This window comes from Carassius carassius, chromosome 46, assembly GCF_963082965.1.
Source record: "Carassius carassius chromosome 46, fCarCar2.1, whole genome shotgun sequence".
NCBI lineage: Eukaryota > Metazoa > Chordata > Actinopteri > Cypriniformes > Cyprinidae > Carassius > Carassius carassius.
The window spans coordinates 6,595,687-6,612,338 of NC_081800.1; the positions used below are offsets into that span (position 1 = coordinate 6,595,687).

Genomic DNA, 16,652 nt, shown 5'->3' on the forward strand with positions numbered 1-16,652 from the left:
AATGTAATTGAGCCCCGTTACAATATTCCTTCACAAGCCCATTTCAGACAGACCGTAATTCCTGCTTTGTTCCAAAAAACATAAGCCCTATAGAGGACCAATTGAGTAAAAACACACTCAATATAAAGAGTTATAGAGCTCCATATAAAAAGTTACATCTTTGTATTTGTTCATAACTACTACAATAATATAACATTTTCATTTTTTTTATAAGGAGCTGTTTTTGTTTTATACAGTATGCTGCTAAGAAAACACTATAGAAGATGGGTAAAGAATAGCTCCATCATTGTTCAATGTAAAAAAAAAAAACATACTTAGTTTTAATAAATAAAACATTTTTTAAAAATCAAAGAAATTTATCTGCCAATTTTTTCATTTTGCTGTATCTAAAACGTACCGAACCGAACCGTGACACCAGTGTATCGAACCGAACCGAGCCGTGAATTTTGTGAACCGTTACACCCCTAATATATATATATATATATATATATATATATATATATATATATATATATATATATATGACATGTATATAATGACAGATGTTTTAAAAGAGCATCTTAATGACAAACTAGCACACTGTTTTACATATGAAGATACAGTATTTTTTTAGTGCCAAAAAAAAAAGAATTGACCAGAAATTGATTTTCCATTTCTAGCCTACAGTATGTAGCCTAGTCTACAATGTTTATTTATTTATTTTGAAGGTGTCAAAGGAAGCAACAGTAGCACTAGTGCTGCTAGTGCTCCTGCTGTTGAACAAGTTCAGCTGTGGACAGTTCAGCTTTTGAGTCAGAGCAGGAAACCTTTAGCTAAAGTTTAAGCTATAAGCAAAACTAAACATGGCTATACTCTTTTTTTTTTTTTTTTTTTTACTCACATAAAAATATGTGCTTTTATGATTTATAAGGTTATCAGTAGTAGGACTGTGATCATTGGGACATACAATTGATGGCTGCATAATTAATATAGATTATTGAAAGTGCTTATTTCATATTGCAGAGAAACTCAATGTGCAGAGTGAGAGAGAGAGGGATTCAGGGAAAGATGATAGAGACAGTGAATGTCTTGATACTTCTTTTGATTATTTTGCCCATCCATAGACTAAGGATTTTGATTTATTTTTTAAGTATAACCCAATTCAAACAACTGAAAGAGCCAAAGAGTTTAGCAGTCTGGTGGACACATGAATTGGGTGGTGGTGACTGCAGCAACAGAGGTGGCCTGGGGTGGAGTCAAATTCCCAGCCTGATTTACTGTCCCAGTCCGCCACTGGTACCTACTGAGCTGTGTTCGAGAAGAGACTTCAACAACTTTTTTACTTCCCGCTCATCAACATTATTAAACTGGAAAGTACAACTCTTATCTAACACCACATCTTTTTTTATACATTTTAGGTAATTAGAATCAGTTTTGTCCATATTCTGCCTTAGTGCATGGACCCTATTTATGTAGAAATCATTAAAATAATTCGCTATATCAGATGGCTTGGTCAAAAACTTGCCTTCTGACTCCACAAAGGAAGCCCCTCCAGATGTCCTCCTCCCCATTATTTCATTAAGGGTTTTCTAGAGCTCTTTACCATCTTGTTTTACAGCATTTATTCTCTGCATGTAATAATCCTTTTTCATCAATCTATTCAGTTTAGTAACCTGATTTCTCAGTTGACAGTACTTGAATCTGTCCTCCACCAATCCAGTCTTCACTAATATAGATTTGTCTTTGTCTCTTTCCTTCATGAGGCTCTTTATACTGTCATTCAGCCATGGGGCTGGTCTCCCTTTTACAATACACTTTCTCATAGGGGCATGCCTATCAACAATCTTCATAAATCTTTCCATAAAGATATTTAAGGCAGCCTCAGGCTCCTCAGCAGCATACACATCAGTCCAATCAATACCACCAACATCTGCTAAAAAACTCTCCGGAATAAATTTCTTAAACATTGTTTTATGTACTATATTAACCTTACATTTTGGAATTTTAGTTTTTCTGGTAATTGCTATGATATTATGGTCACTAAAACCCACAGATTGAGAAACTGGTTTAGTGCAACATTCAGGAATATTTGTATAAATATGGTCTATGCAAGTGGCAGAAGTATGTCCAGCACTGTTAGCAAAGACTCTGGTTGGTTGAGAGTTCATCTGAGACAGATTACAAGCAGCCATCAATGAAACTGTCGCAAACCAGTCAATGTTCATATCCCCATAAAAAAATATCACTATTCACATCTGTAACTCTGTCAATTAACACACATAAATCATTCAGGTATTGCACATCAGGGTTTTACACAGTAATAAAAAAAGGTAAATGACTGATAGTTATGGCTTCTAAACAAAAACTTTAAAATTAAAGTAAATTATCATAACTGAAACAAGAAAAAAATGTCAAATAAGGATTTTACACTGTAAAAAAAAGTCCGGTAAAAAAATAGTAAATTCTGGCAGCCATGGCTGCCAAACAATTAACTTAGAATTGAAGTACATTATTTTAATTGAAACAAGAAAAAAGCTGTAAAATATATATATATATATATTTTTTGAAAACTTATGTAAAATTATTGTTTTTGCACTTTATTTCAATTTAAGATTTTTTATTTTCATTTTTCATTTTTTTGTTTGGCAGCCATAGCTGCCAGTCATTTACCATATTTCTTTTACGATTATTATTATTTTTTTTAATTATTATGTAGTTACACTCAGTCGCAAACTGAAATATCTCTGACACTAATCACAAAATTCTAGATGAGCATCAAAGCATGCCTGTTATGTAGTAACTTGGTTTTTTAAAGGTCTGTTAATCGACTTTACACTTTCTATGTGCATGTAATGCATACGCAATTGATGAGAATGGGTTGGTAAATTTTGTTCATAGCACACCAAAGCTTCCAGGAACTTGTATGTAAGAAAGGCATGATCAGCAACAGGTTTGAATGACAGTAATAGTTTTAAATACCAAACAAAAGAAAAAAAAACTCACAAATTAACCTCTATGAGTTTTGTTTTTGTATTTATATACTTTTAAAGCAAACATATTTAATGTCACATGTTATTTTTTTCAAATTACAAAAAAAGGGGGGGCTTGAGGGGAGCAGAAAAAAAAAAACAGAAAAAAAAACAGTCCATGACTTCTGACAGACACACTGAACAACACCTTAAGTTAACACTTGTTTGGTTTCCCAGCACTGAAATACTTGTTTGTTTAACACACACACAACTCCTAAAACCTAGAAGATGTTAGAATTAAGAAAACATACAGGTTTATTCAATATTTATCACGATAATATTTTAGCCCTCAAAACACTCACTATAAAATTTCACCAAATATCTTAAAACAACAATAACAGATTTTTTAAATTATTAATTTAATGTGTAAATAACTTACATGCAGTCAGACCTCAAACATGAATTTTGAAGATGTTAAATGAGGAAGACAGTGGCCAATGTCAAACCCACATTATTGTGGTAGTTATGTTTTAAGGAAAAGTACAACTAAAAATGAACATTTGCTGAATATTTATTGACCCTCAGGCCATCCAAAATGTAGATGAGTTTGTTTCTTCATCAGATTTGGAGAAATGTAGCATTGTATCACTTGTTCACCAATGGATCCTCAGCAGTGAATGGGTGCCATCAGAATGAGAGTCCAAACAGCTGATAGAAACATCACAATAATGGACAAGCAATCCATAAAATGCTAGTCCATCAATGAATGTCTTCTGAATTGAAAAGATGGACACGTTTTAAAAAATGTAATAAATAAAAAGTCATAAGACATTTTATACTTCAAACTGGTTCTGGCTAAATTATAAGTGGATTATCCATAATAATGCTCCCTCCTGTGAAAAAAAAGTCCATCCCCTGTTTTCCTCTCAAATCAAAATCCAACCACAAAATTAATTAAAACTTTTTTGGACTTTTTTTTGCTTTTAAACGGTGCTTCATCTGAGAAGAGATTTTACTTGCAGAAAGCTTTATTATGGATAGGACTAGTTTTTAGCTGGAATCAAACGTTAAATATGTCTCGATGCATTTGTTTGGATTTGTTTTTATCAGCTGACTTGAAATGATTGCTTGACATCATAATTAACAAGTGGATGAAATATTGAAAGACATTCAGCTGTACATGTATGTATATGCTAAACATTGCATCAAAACTGATGTATACTTTGGGCTTTGCTGGGCCATTGTTTACTCAAGTCAAAAGAGACATTTTAGTTGCCTATAGGAAAACCTTTACATGTCTTATCTATTATTAATTAATATCAATATTTCATCAGTGTCTCTCTGTGACCACTGATGCTGTTTCAGTGTCACACATATTCAGTGCATGTTGTGTAGTTTAACAGATGCATTCTGGGTAATGGAGTTTTCTGGTCATACACACTTTCTTCTGTGCTTCTGTTGTAGATGTTTACAGTGGTGAAGGAGGATGAGCTGATGTGTGACCAGTAAGGAAGTCTCTGACTTGCTTCGGTGATTAATTATTAATTAATTATTATTATTATTTTTAATTATTAACTTAATTATTTCAACTTAATAGAATAAACATTGGATGGTTTCCATTTTGATTCAAAGCAACTACACATTGTTTTTTTTTTTGGTTATATAGTGTTTCCAATAAAATAAAATAAAAAACAATCTTTTTTGCAATGAGATGCAAATGGATATAAATGGATGCTGAAGGATATTGTGCCATCTTAACAATAATAATGCTGCCGTTTATCAATTAAAGCTCTGAAAAAGGAGCCTTAAGAGGGATATAGGAAAATAATGATTCAATGATGCAAATGCAGTAAAGCAATCCTGCAGAAAACAGTGAGTCATCATCCGGCTCAGTTCAGTCCTCATTCAGTTTTCATGTCAGTACAGTCAATTTAATAGTATTGCTGAGTAAGCAATTCAGAGGTGACAATGGCAAGGAACCCAAACTCCATCAGTTAGGAGATCAAAACGGCCTTACACTTAAGCAGCGTTACACTTTCAGCCTTACACTTAAGCAGCATTCACAATGCACGTTCGACCCGGAAAAGACACTGATGCTTGCATATAGAACAGCCACAGGCTCAGCACCTGTCTCCTTCCACTCACTACTACGAATCTCCCTCCAGAAGTCTGAGATCCACTAGTGAGTGGCGCCTCGTGGTACCATCACTGAGAGGCTTAAAATCACTTTCCAGATTTTTTTTTTTCACCATTCCTGGCTGGTGGAATGATTTTCCCACCCCTATCCAGGATGCTGAATCCCTGACAATTTTCGAACAATCTCTTTCGACACTACTTCATCGTAAATGTAAAAAAAAAAAAAAAAAAACTTTGTCTTTCTCTTTATGTATTTCTATCTTTTCTAGTACTTATTTGATCAATGTCTGTAACTTGCTATTACGAGCACCTCCTGTGTCTCAAGAATCGCTTTGTTTTTCCACTACAACTCACAGAGGCTTAATAACATGTTTAATGTTTGGGGGAGAAATCATAATGATGATGAATTAATAATATTAAGACAAAGATCTAAGGCTTCTGGAAGCATCTTTTTCAGGAGCTTAGTTGGTATATGTGTGCCTTTATTGGGACAGGACATAAGAGATATGATAGGAAATCATTTGGTGGAGAGAGGGGAGCAGTAACGGCAAATGACCTTGAGACAGAAAAATCAAACTCAGGTCACCGCGAGTGCAGTTATGCTATATGTTGACGCACTAAAGTCATCAGCCTCATCCTTCATATGGATGATTTCACAAATATTCCTCTCCTATAGCAAAGCATGAATGGAGTTGTTCTTCAGGTGATCTATAGTGCACCATATGATCTGATATGATGCTGTAGCACATATCATTTTCTTTCTGATGGTATCAATCTTGCAAGTTAAGAAATTCATAAAAGTATTGCTGCTGTGCCGTTTGGAAATATCTGAACTTGTTGAAGCTACATTTCTCATGAATTTTCTCGTTGTGTTTGTTTTCTTTTTAAAATAGTCAATAAGTAGCAGATCTAGCATTTTTAATGCCTTTTTATTTGCAGAAACGGTACCTTTCAATGCAATTTGAAACACTTCTAGTTTTGTTTTCTTCCAGCTGAGCTCCATTTTCCTGACTGCTCTCTTTAAGGTGTGAGTGTGCTCAGCATTGGACTGTTAAGTCCCTTAATCTTCTGTGAGCACAAAGGAGGAACCGTATATAAAGTGCAAAAAAGAGAGAGATTCTATAGTTTCTGTTTTAACATTGAGTTCTTCTAAGCTATCTGGTTTTCTGAGAAAAAAAATAAAAATTTAAAAGCTTTAGTTAAATGGAGTAACACGAAATTAGATCTGAGATGTCATTGCTCTGCAGCAGAATTTCAATGCCATCAAGACTGATTACATGTGACAATATTAAATCAAATGTATGATTACAACAATGTGTAGGTCCAGGCACGTTGTCTTAATCCAATATAGTTTAGAATGCCAATAAGTGCCCCTCAATGTATCTTTTCCATTATCTACAGTACATGAAAAATAAAATCACCAACAATTAAGACTTTTCTGCAGCCAACAATAACTCAGATAGAAAATCAGTAATATCTTTGATCATGTCAGTATGGTGCTCTGGTGGGCTGTATACAGTAGCCAGTACAAATGTCAAAAAATATTTAGAACTAGATAATGTTACATAAAGCACCATCACTTCATACGAATTATACCTGAACCCAGACCAGATATTATATATATATAATTTTTTTTTTCAAACATTATTTCAATTACTATCCTTAAATAGGTTTGGAAGTTTTTTGTATTTGCTAGTTCAGGGAACAGACACAGTCTCAATATTAGGTGAAAGAGTCTGGGAGTATGTGTTTGAGATTTAATTGTCTTATGTTATGTGTGTCAGCTAGCATTCTGTAATATTAAACATTTAACATTCTGTACAATAGAATCACTAGAAACTTGGGCACTTTCAATACTAATAATAATATTTAAATACAATATAAGTTAGTTCTTGTGTACTTACTGTTATTTACTGTAATGTAAGTACTAGGTGTTGTTGGTTGACATCAACCACTAGGCTACAGTTAAAAATGTGTCAGTGTGCTGACACAATGGAAAAAAGTAGACCGCAAACTACTGTTGTTCCCATCAGCCATGGGTTTTCAAACACCATCCTAAATGTGCAATTATTCTTGACCACTTCTTTTCATTTTTTTTTTTTTTTTTTTGAGAAAATGGTTTGTTGGTTCACCACATGTCAGATCGGGAGGCTGGTCTCAATGAGGCTTAAACAGAAAAATGACTTTCCACCTCAAACAGTTTAAAAACTGTTTGATATAACAACTTCTGTCAGGTTTAGTTTTGGTTTAAAACAGAAGAAACCTGTGATACAGTAGATGTGCCCCACATATTTTCTTAGTATTATTATTTTGGGGTGTTATTAAAGTGCACTGAAGAGAGAGATGAAAAGACATTTCCTTCTATATGTTGTTGATATGCACATATTTAAGTTTCATCTGGTTTAAACTAAAAGTTACTCATAATTTCAAAACTAGAAATGTTTGTTGAGGTATTTCTTGTGTGCTATTGCTGGAGTTGCCTGGAATGCTGTAGTAATCCAACAGGACTGCACAACAAGGTTGAAGGAACAAGGAAGTTTACATAAAACTTTGCATTCATTAACATTTTTTTTAAATGATTATTTGAACCACACCCACAAAACTTAAAACAGAAACCAGAACAAGAATTTTTGATAATGCATGTCTAACTTTTCATCAAACGATTTTAATGCATGGCATTTACTGTAATTTTACAGTTTTGCCACCATTTTTCCATTTTACAGTTGTGCTGTAATTTCCCAGCAAAGTACTGGCAGCAAAGGTTCTAGAGATTAACCATAATTGTACACTATCAGTACTGTTTAATGGTTGCACTGTAATTTAACAGTAAAGTACTGGAAGCAATACTAAAAAAACAGCCATCGCACCACATCAGCTTTTTTTTTCTTTTGAGACTAAGTGCAAGTCTGAGAGAAACGCATTAACCAAACCAATAGTTTGTGAAAAAAAAAAAAAGAAACTTGTGAAGAGGCAAACGTCTCACTCAAGCTTCTGATGGCTCTGGCCTTGGAGAACATAAGGGTCTGGAGAAAGAAAACATTTAAAAAAATGTTATTGACAAAATATAGCACATGGCAAAAGCTAGTGCTCATGCACTCTGGAAACACTTTTAATTCATCAGAAAATAAACATGATGATTCATTAACTATTTTTGGAGAGCAAGTGAGGGTGTTTGTTACAGTAGAGAAGGAAAAACTGACAAAAAACAATCTTAACAGAAATCCTTCCACCAAGGGGAAGGAGACTGCCAAAAGACATTAAAGTACCATTTCAGTGGTAATGCAATGTCCGATTTCAAAATGGTTTCCACAGGATGAATTTTGAAGTTTTAAGTCTTCAAATGATATGTCATTTATTAACGTATTATGCTAATAACTGTTGTTAGAGCACTGTCATTTCTGGTACAAATTTATGTAATTAAAAAAATTAAAGTAACTAACTGACACGTTGTTGTTGTTTTTATGTAAAACCATAACAGACACTGCTGGATATTGTAATACCAGGCAGAGTAAAAAACAATATGAATAATAATACATAAAAAAATAATATTAATAATGACATAAATGTTAATATACTTATATTACTGAAAATAAATTATCATTAAAAATTTTATTTATAACACCATTAAGGTCCTATATAGCATTTTCAAAGCATGGTTCTTTATGGAACCCTATAAAAAGTGTTCTTTTTAGTACTAAAAGGGGTTATGCTATTGTTACAAGCCGAAGAACCCTTTTCTGGTACTGCTTAAAACCATTTTTCTAAAGACTGTATAGTGAAAAGTGTTGGGGACTGTGAATTAATAAATTTTTTATGCTGAATAGGTATGTTTAAGAGCACAGTGGGAAGTAAAGCCAAGAGAACCTTCTATATTGGTTGGTCATAAAATGTCATCCGATTTTCATAACAGTCACACGTACAGACAAATCACAATTTTTTTAAGGTGTAATTCACCTAAAAAAAAAATCTCAGAACTTACTCACCAATATGTCAATTGTATCTTTTCTTCAAAACTACCCTGCCTCTGCTGGTCTTCAAGCATTTTTTTCAGGGTTTATCCAGATTAATCGTCCTAAGGTATTAATAAATGTACATGTAAATTAATATACAAAACTTACACAGTCTACCTTTTTTTAATGAATGAATTAAAAATATACTTGCAAAAATTAGGGAGTAATAAAAATATTTAAATTTACAGTAGAAGGTGAATAAAATATTAAATGAATTCCAATCTGCCACACGCCTCTGTTAAAAATGTACTACGTTGTGCAAATAGTGTAACCCTCACTGTAATGTCTGCTGGATGTATATTAAAGCAAACGTCAGAGGAGTATAATCCAAAGGGGAATTTTAATAAGTATTCCAAAAGGAAAATAAATAAATAAATCCAAACACATACAAACACAAATAATAGCAGATAATGGACTGAGGAATAGGCCAGGTGTGTGGAACTGATTAACAAATCAAAAAACATAGAAACAAGTAAGGGAACACAGGCACAGCTGGAACACAGAGAAACCAAAACAAAACATAAGAGAAACATAACATTTTGCCCCCTCCCAGAATAGTACGTCTTTGCGCTGACAAAAGTAGTCCAACAGAGGAGGGAGGATGGGGGTTCAGGAGGCGGGCATGGGGCAGGTGAGGGGCAAGCAATAGGAAAAGAGCATAGTTCATAGGGCTAGGATGGAGTAGGTGGAGGGAGGAACCCAGAGCAGGAGATTCCAGGTGGAGAACCAGAGACCAATCAGGATAGTGGCCCAAGGTGGAGTCGACGGTGGGAGGAACCATGGTGGAGATGGGGCTGACTTAAAGAGACAGAGCCGGTAGAAAAGGAGCACAGAATGGAGATGAAAAACCGCAGGGACAGGTTGGAGCAGAGGGTTCTGATGACTGAGGCAGGGATCCAGAAGGCCACAGTGGAGACGAAGCAACAGAGGACCAAGGTGGAGCCGGAGGAGATGGTGGGATGGAGGAATGAGGCGAAGCCTGAGGAGTGGAATCCTGAGGTGAAGGATGGTCAAGGACTGACCAAGGCGGAGCTGGAGGGACGAGGGAGACCGATGGAGCCAGTGGGATCACGGGCCATGGTGGAGATGAGGGAGCCATGAGCCAAGGTGGAGCTGATGGTGTCTGAGGACTGAGATGGAGTCAGGGTCTGGGAGGCTGGAGGTTGAGATAAGGGATCCTCCAGCCAGAAGCTGAAGATTCGGCATGCTAAGGGCGAAATGAGTTATCTTCAGTGACCAGTTGACACAGGGCCAATGGACTGGCTGAATGAGACAGAGAAGGAGAAAGTGGGAGGCTGGGTGGGAACCTCCTTGATGCTGTTGATGAGGAGCTGGCTGACAAAGGAGAGATGGGAGGAACCAGCAGGGCCTCAGGAGACCAAGGGGAGGTAGGCAGGATTCCAGTGAAAACAGGAGAAGCCAATCAAATAATCCAGTTCATCACTAGCTCACCCTCAGCAGTGGAAGTGTGGGTAGGGTGACATTCCATTCCCTCTATCTCCACAAGGACTCCCACAGCAATTCACGGTGTTGCCAGCCTACACCTGGTCAGTCATGTCATCGAGCTCGGGCTCTGAGGCAATCATCCGCCCTGTTCACTTTATCCAATGCAGGCACTTTAATCATGGCAGGTTATGGCCCTGCCGGTGGGCTCTGCCGATATCTATGTGCAGCTGAGTGGTGAGGTATGGCTGGGATCTAGATTGGGAGTTGGGCTGGAGATGTCCTCAGAGGTGCATATGGAGAAATACAGTGCATTCTTCTTCAGCACCCACCCCATAAAAGTGGTGAAATCCTCCTTGGAGCCATTCGCTGGCAGGTGTGCCTTTCACCGCTCACTGTAATGCTGCGTTCACACCAAATGCAAATAGAGCGTCAAATTCCCATCTACCACGTCTAGTTTGCCGCTTGAACATTTTGAATTGATTAAAATTGCCACTTTTAGGATATGAGCCAAAACGCATAATTTTCTCTTTAAATGCAAATGGGTTTGTGCTCCAGTGAAAAGGGCAGAGCCTCAAGAGCTTAACCTCCGCCAACACTGGTGCTAGCCTTTGCAAATAAACACTCCACTATTAGTACAATTTTAACTCCCACTTTCCTATTCCAAATCATTCTAGTAGCAGGTGAAGGCAGCATCAGTTAAAACAATTTGGAAAATTAACGCGTGATGCTTACTTCCTATGGAGGTGTAGCTACATCATGAACATCCTCCAAGAAACTCCAGGAACTGCTCCATCCTCCAGGAAAAACGTTTGTGCAAAAACTGCTTCATACTGACCCTCATTTGCAAAGCAGTCCGGTGTAAATGTAAAAATTTGCGCAGACATAAACAAATTTCAGTAGAGTTGAGAGAACATCTTCTTAAAAAAAATTAAGTAACCTCGTCTTCAACGGCTCAGATTTCGGGAGTAAATGGAGAGAATTCATCCACTACGGAACACCAAAAGCACTTGGGAGACATTCACATCAGTGGAGCAATGGTGGACTGTGTTTGACTTGACGTGAACTCACTCAGGGCAGTTCTATGTATAAACGGCAGTGTCTGTCAAATTTTGTGGGTGAGGCCTATGGCTAATGTGACGTCACATTAGCAGCAATGCTGAAAACAGGTAGTTGGGAGACACTGCTTTTTACTTTTATCATTATAGGGTGGTTGTGTACACATACTGCCATTACACTTTTGTGTCCAAGCAACATGTTAAAGTGTATTTTGCATCATAGGTCCCCTTTAAGGAGAAACAGAACAGGGCTACGTTCAGCCCCAACAAAAATGGTGCAAAATGTTTCTTAAATGGAAACTGTGGTGTGTTTAACACCCAGTGTAGTACTGGCAATGTGGAGGACATGAGGCCTAGCATCCTTTGAAATGCTTTGAGGGGCAGGAGGCTCCAGTTTTGAAGGAAGCCATGAGATGCTGTATGGCTAGGGCACGTTCTGGCACAACTACCACGCCAGAGTCCCAGGCACTCTAAATGGCTGAGGAGGAAGGATCTGTGAGATAGTAGTTTGTCCAGGGCTTAATTTGTGCCAGAACAAGATCCGGCACCTCTGAAATCCGATCCGGCACCTCATTTGGCGGACCCCCCTCCTCCTTTTTACGCCACTTGGGTTGGCCTCGGGCAAATTTTCACATCATAGTTCTGACACGGGTCAGGTCTGTTTTAGGCTTCTTCTTATTTTTATATTTTATACATACATCCATTAGTGATGGAAAAATAATAATAATTGCCACCCTGATGGAAACAACACTCGACGTGTTTAGTGTCTCGCAGCAGCAGTGCGTGCCGTCAACAGTTGAACAGTTCTGCGTTCAAATCCACGCAATAAACTTAAGCTTGCTGCAAAGCACCGGCAAAAGTAAATCATAATCATAAATGTGACAGGGATATATTTGAATTATTTACTAATAAAATAGTGTTTTCTGTTTCTGTGTCGCAAGGATGAATTGCCGATCCTGACTTGCCATCTCCATTAGATGCGCCTTTAAGTGCAACTTTATGGATTATGATTGATTATAATTAAAGTTTTTGTTTTCGTTAAGTAGTCATTTAAAGCTTTCTATAGATTTATTTATCATGTCTGTGAGGCATGTTTTTGCTGAGTGTCGGTTCATTTTTGTTCTCCTGTTAAAGACGACATGGCAGAAAGCACATCATGTTGTTTTCCCCATTCTACAAAAGCATATTTGTTGATATTGTGACTGCACATAAATAAAATAAAATCACAGCCACGAATGAACCTTAACCAGGGTTAGTTCACCCAATAATCAAAATTATGTCATTAATAACTCACCCTCATGTTGTTCCAAACCCGTAAGACCTCCGTTTATCTTCGGAACACAGTTTAAGATATTTTAGATTTAGTCCGAGAGCTCTCAGTCCCTCCATTGAAACTGTGTGTACAGTCTACTGTCCATGTCCAGAAAGGTAAGAAAAACATCATCAAAGTAGTCCATGTGATATCAGAGGGTCAGTTAGAATTTTTTGAAGCATCGAAAATACATTTTGGTCCAAAAATAGCAAAAACTACGACTTTATTCAGCATTGTCTTCTCTTCCGAGTCTGTTGTGAGAGAGTTCTAAAACAAAACAGTTTGTGATATCAGGTTCGCGAACGAATCATTCGATGTAACCAGATCTTTTTGAACTGTAATTGTAAAATAAAATTCCACTACTTTTTTTTAACTTTTTTTTTGTCCTGGAATTTGCCGTTTTAAAATTGCATGGCATTTCCAGGTTATTCATCGCGTTACAGACCCTAAAAGTATCTGATGAACGCTCTTAATCACTTAAACTGGTCCACCAATGTGATTGCGCGAATGCTCCGTTACCTCTCCCTTCTGTAATCACATGCCGGATCTGTTACCCCGCTTTGTTCCGGGACCTCACAATTTACAAATTAAGTTTGTCGAGGTAATCGTGAATGCTGATTCCCATCCGTCTCAGTGGGGAAAGAGCCACATCAATGCACTTAATAAAAGTGCAAGAAGCTAGGGAAAGTCCGAAGGGAAGGACCATGTTTCATGATATGACACTCCCTTGAAGAAAAATCATCTGTGGTGGGCTATCTAGATGTGAAGTAGCCATTTTTCAAATCCAGTGAAAAGAAGAAGTCCCCCTGGGCATACTTGCGAGAGAATCTGCTTCAATGCAATCATTCTGAACGGCTGTCTCATGAGGGTGCGATTCAGGTACCTGTTATTTGTAAGACGTTAAAACATTTTCATCTTAAATATTTTATCACCATAATTATTTATGTGGTTAAATCTTGTGTGACTGCACCATATCACTTAAATGTCTGTCTACTTTTAACGTGCCATATGCTCATAACTGCTGTTTATGGAAGCTTTGCGTTCAAATATTTCAACTCAAATCAATATTTTGTGTAATTGTTTACTTATGTAGCGAGTAGCTGTTTATTAAGTGGGATAATGTACATCCAGCCAGGTGATACAAGAACTCTCCTATCTGAGTCGTGCTTCTGATCACCCTGTCAGGGGTTATTTTGCGATAACAACTGGCTGGATGTACATTATCCCTTACGTATTAAACTGTCTACTGAAATAGCAATATTTTACGGTTTGAAAATTGGCTGTTTTTTACAGCAGTTTTTTACGCTTCGTTAGCCCACATTTAAATCAGATTAAATACTGCTGTAAAGACCACATTTATTTGAATGAATTATATCATTTATTTGAATAAATTATAGAGAAAAATAGAGAGAAAGAGAGAGAGATGAAAGTTGTGAGCAGGAGGAGCTGGACAGGGGGAATAGTTGAACGTTCAAGAGAGGTGGGGCCAAATCGCAAAACAAAGAACATGACTTTGCGATCATGAACTTGCCCTGACCCCTATGTATCTAATATCAATGCAATTATATTAATTAAAATCTAGGGGCAGCACCAACAATAGGTTGTGCTGCAATATGTGTGTGCACAGTGCAATCTGCAATCTCCAACATCTCTACCTCTCACTGTGTTTATGTGTGTGTGTGTCTGTGTGTGTGTGGGAGTGTGTGTGTGTGTGTGTGTGTGTGTGTGTGTGTGTGTGTGTGTGTGTGTGTGTGTGTGTGTGTGTGTGTGTGTGTGTGTGTGTGCGTGCGCATCAATTAAAGCAGTGCACTACTAAAAAGGTTTTAATGCCTGACAGCCAATCAGAATCGAGTATTCAGACAGTTCATAGTATAAAAGCGGTTATAACAGGAAGCTTTTCTCACTCATTCAAGATCTTTGTTCACTGCTGGCTCTGCTTTGACTGCATCTGCAAATGGAAAGGATTAAAATCTTCCTTTTGACAGGTAGGATGCTATATTTTGTATGTTAATCAATATTAATACAATATAAACCAATAAAACTAAAACTATCATTATACTGCAATGCCTTTTCACTCTGAATCTTTGTATTAATTTATAGTGGCAGTGAGTGTACAAGTAACATCTCAAGACAGCACTGGTGGTGAGATTCATAAACAAACTATATTAAGTGTTTTAATTTTAAGTGTTTTATTTTTATTTTCTGTTTTAGTTTCAATTCACTTTTTAATACAGTTGGGTATTAACCTCTTTAACCTAAGAATCATTCATCTCCTAGAACCTCCTATTCAGATTTCCAAGCCAAAGATTACTTTGAATCCATCTCATGAAGTGCTGTACAGCACAGAGACAGTCACTCTACACTGTGAGGTACCCGAGGAACCCCCAGGGTTACAATATGACTGGTACAAGGACTCTGATGATCTTAGTGAACATCAGCCCAGCATCACTGCGAGAGGCAGTGGAAAATATGAATGCAAAGCAAAAAAAGGAACTTCTGTGTCAGATAAAAATGCTAGTTACAATTTGACTCTAAAAGGTAAATAACTATTACTAATATTTATTTACAGTATATATATATATATATATATATATATATATATATATAGGCCAGGATCTTGTCTTCACGACAACAATATCTATATTTCATGTTGAGCATAAATATAAAGCCTACTGATAAAGGACACCATCAACAGTATTGACGGCAAAATAGACTATGTTTGACAGGTGCAATATGCCAATGTGTCACCGGCCTAATGTTTTCAAAAGGCATCACGCGAGTGTGAACATCCCTACAACTAGGAAAAAAACGATTGTAATTCAAACGCAGCTCCCGTCGGCATTTAAACAGACCTTTGCTCTTAATTCCGATCGGTCCAACGCAATAACGAAATCTGAGCAGGTCTAAAAACTGAAACTGTTGATGCTGCCCTTTACACTTTGGGAAAGTTATATATTTTTTTAAATATGAGCAGGCCTACAAGCTGGAATTGGTAATGCTGCACTGTAATCATAGTTATTTATTTATATTTTTCTTTATATTTTATTATATGATATTGTTTTGAGACTAAGAGTATTTTATTTAGTGGAGAACTTTGCAGCAGTATTTTATTTCTTATTCTTTTTTAATTTTATTATAAATTTATTTTATTATTGATTTTATTAAAAAGTATTTAAAAAAAAGTGTAAGCAAATTGTTAAAAAAAGTTTATAGTAATAAACAACCTGCAGTTTAGTATTTGCATTTCTTTCCCTTACTGTACCGGGACTTTAAAACCGAGGTATGTACCAAACCGTGATTTTTGCGTACCGTTACACCCCTAATATATATATATATATATATATATATATATATATATATATATATATATATATATATATATATATATATATATATATTAGGGCTTTAATGGTTCTCAAAATTCACAGTTTTGTTTTATACGATGTAGAGGTGTAATGGTTCGGTAAATTTTCGATTCAGTAAAAACAAAGAAATGGCAAATAATTTTTTCTTAACTAACATCATAAAGTATGATCTTAAAATATATATGCCTTTTGACCTTTGCAGTTTATCTAAGATGATTTTGGAAGCTTTTTTAACATTTATTTCTTATTAATTTGGTTCCACCGTGTTTGCTGATATTCAGTGTTTTATATTGAAACTTTGAGAAAGTTATTTTATATTAGGCCTATAGCATGGTGTATTTGTTTTTGTTTGCTAATTGCTAATAATTTGTTTGCTAATA

General features: G+C 36.2%; 1 long non-coding RNA gene across 1 annotated transcript; it reads left to right on the forward strand.

The window, feature by feature from the left end:
• The first annotated feature begins 14,818 nt into the window (after nucleotides 1–14,818).
• LOC132129061 (uncharacterized) lies at nucleotides 14,819–15,439 on the forward strand. The gene is made up of 3 exons (XR_009428430.1): nucleotides 14,819–14,892; nucleotides 15,008–15,049; nucleotides 15,185–15,439. It is a non-coding gene; the product is annotated as an uncharacterized LOC132129061 (long non-coding RNA).
• The last annotated feature ends 1,213 nt before the right edge of the window (nucleotides 15,440–16,652 follow it).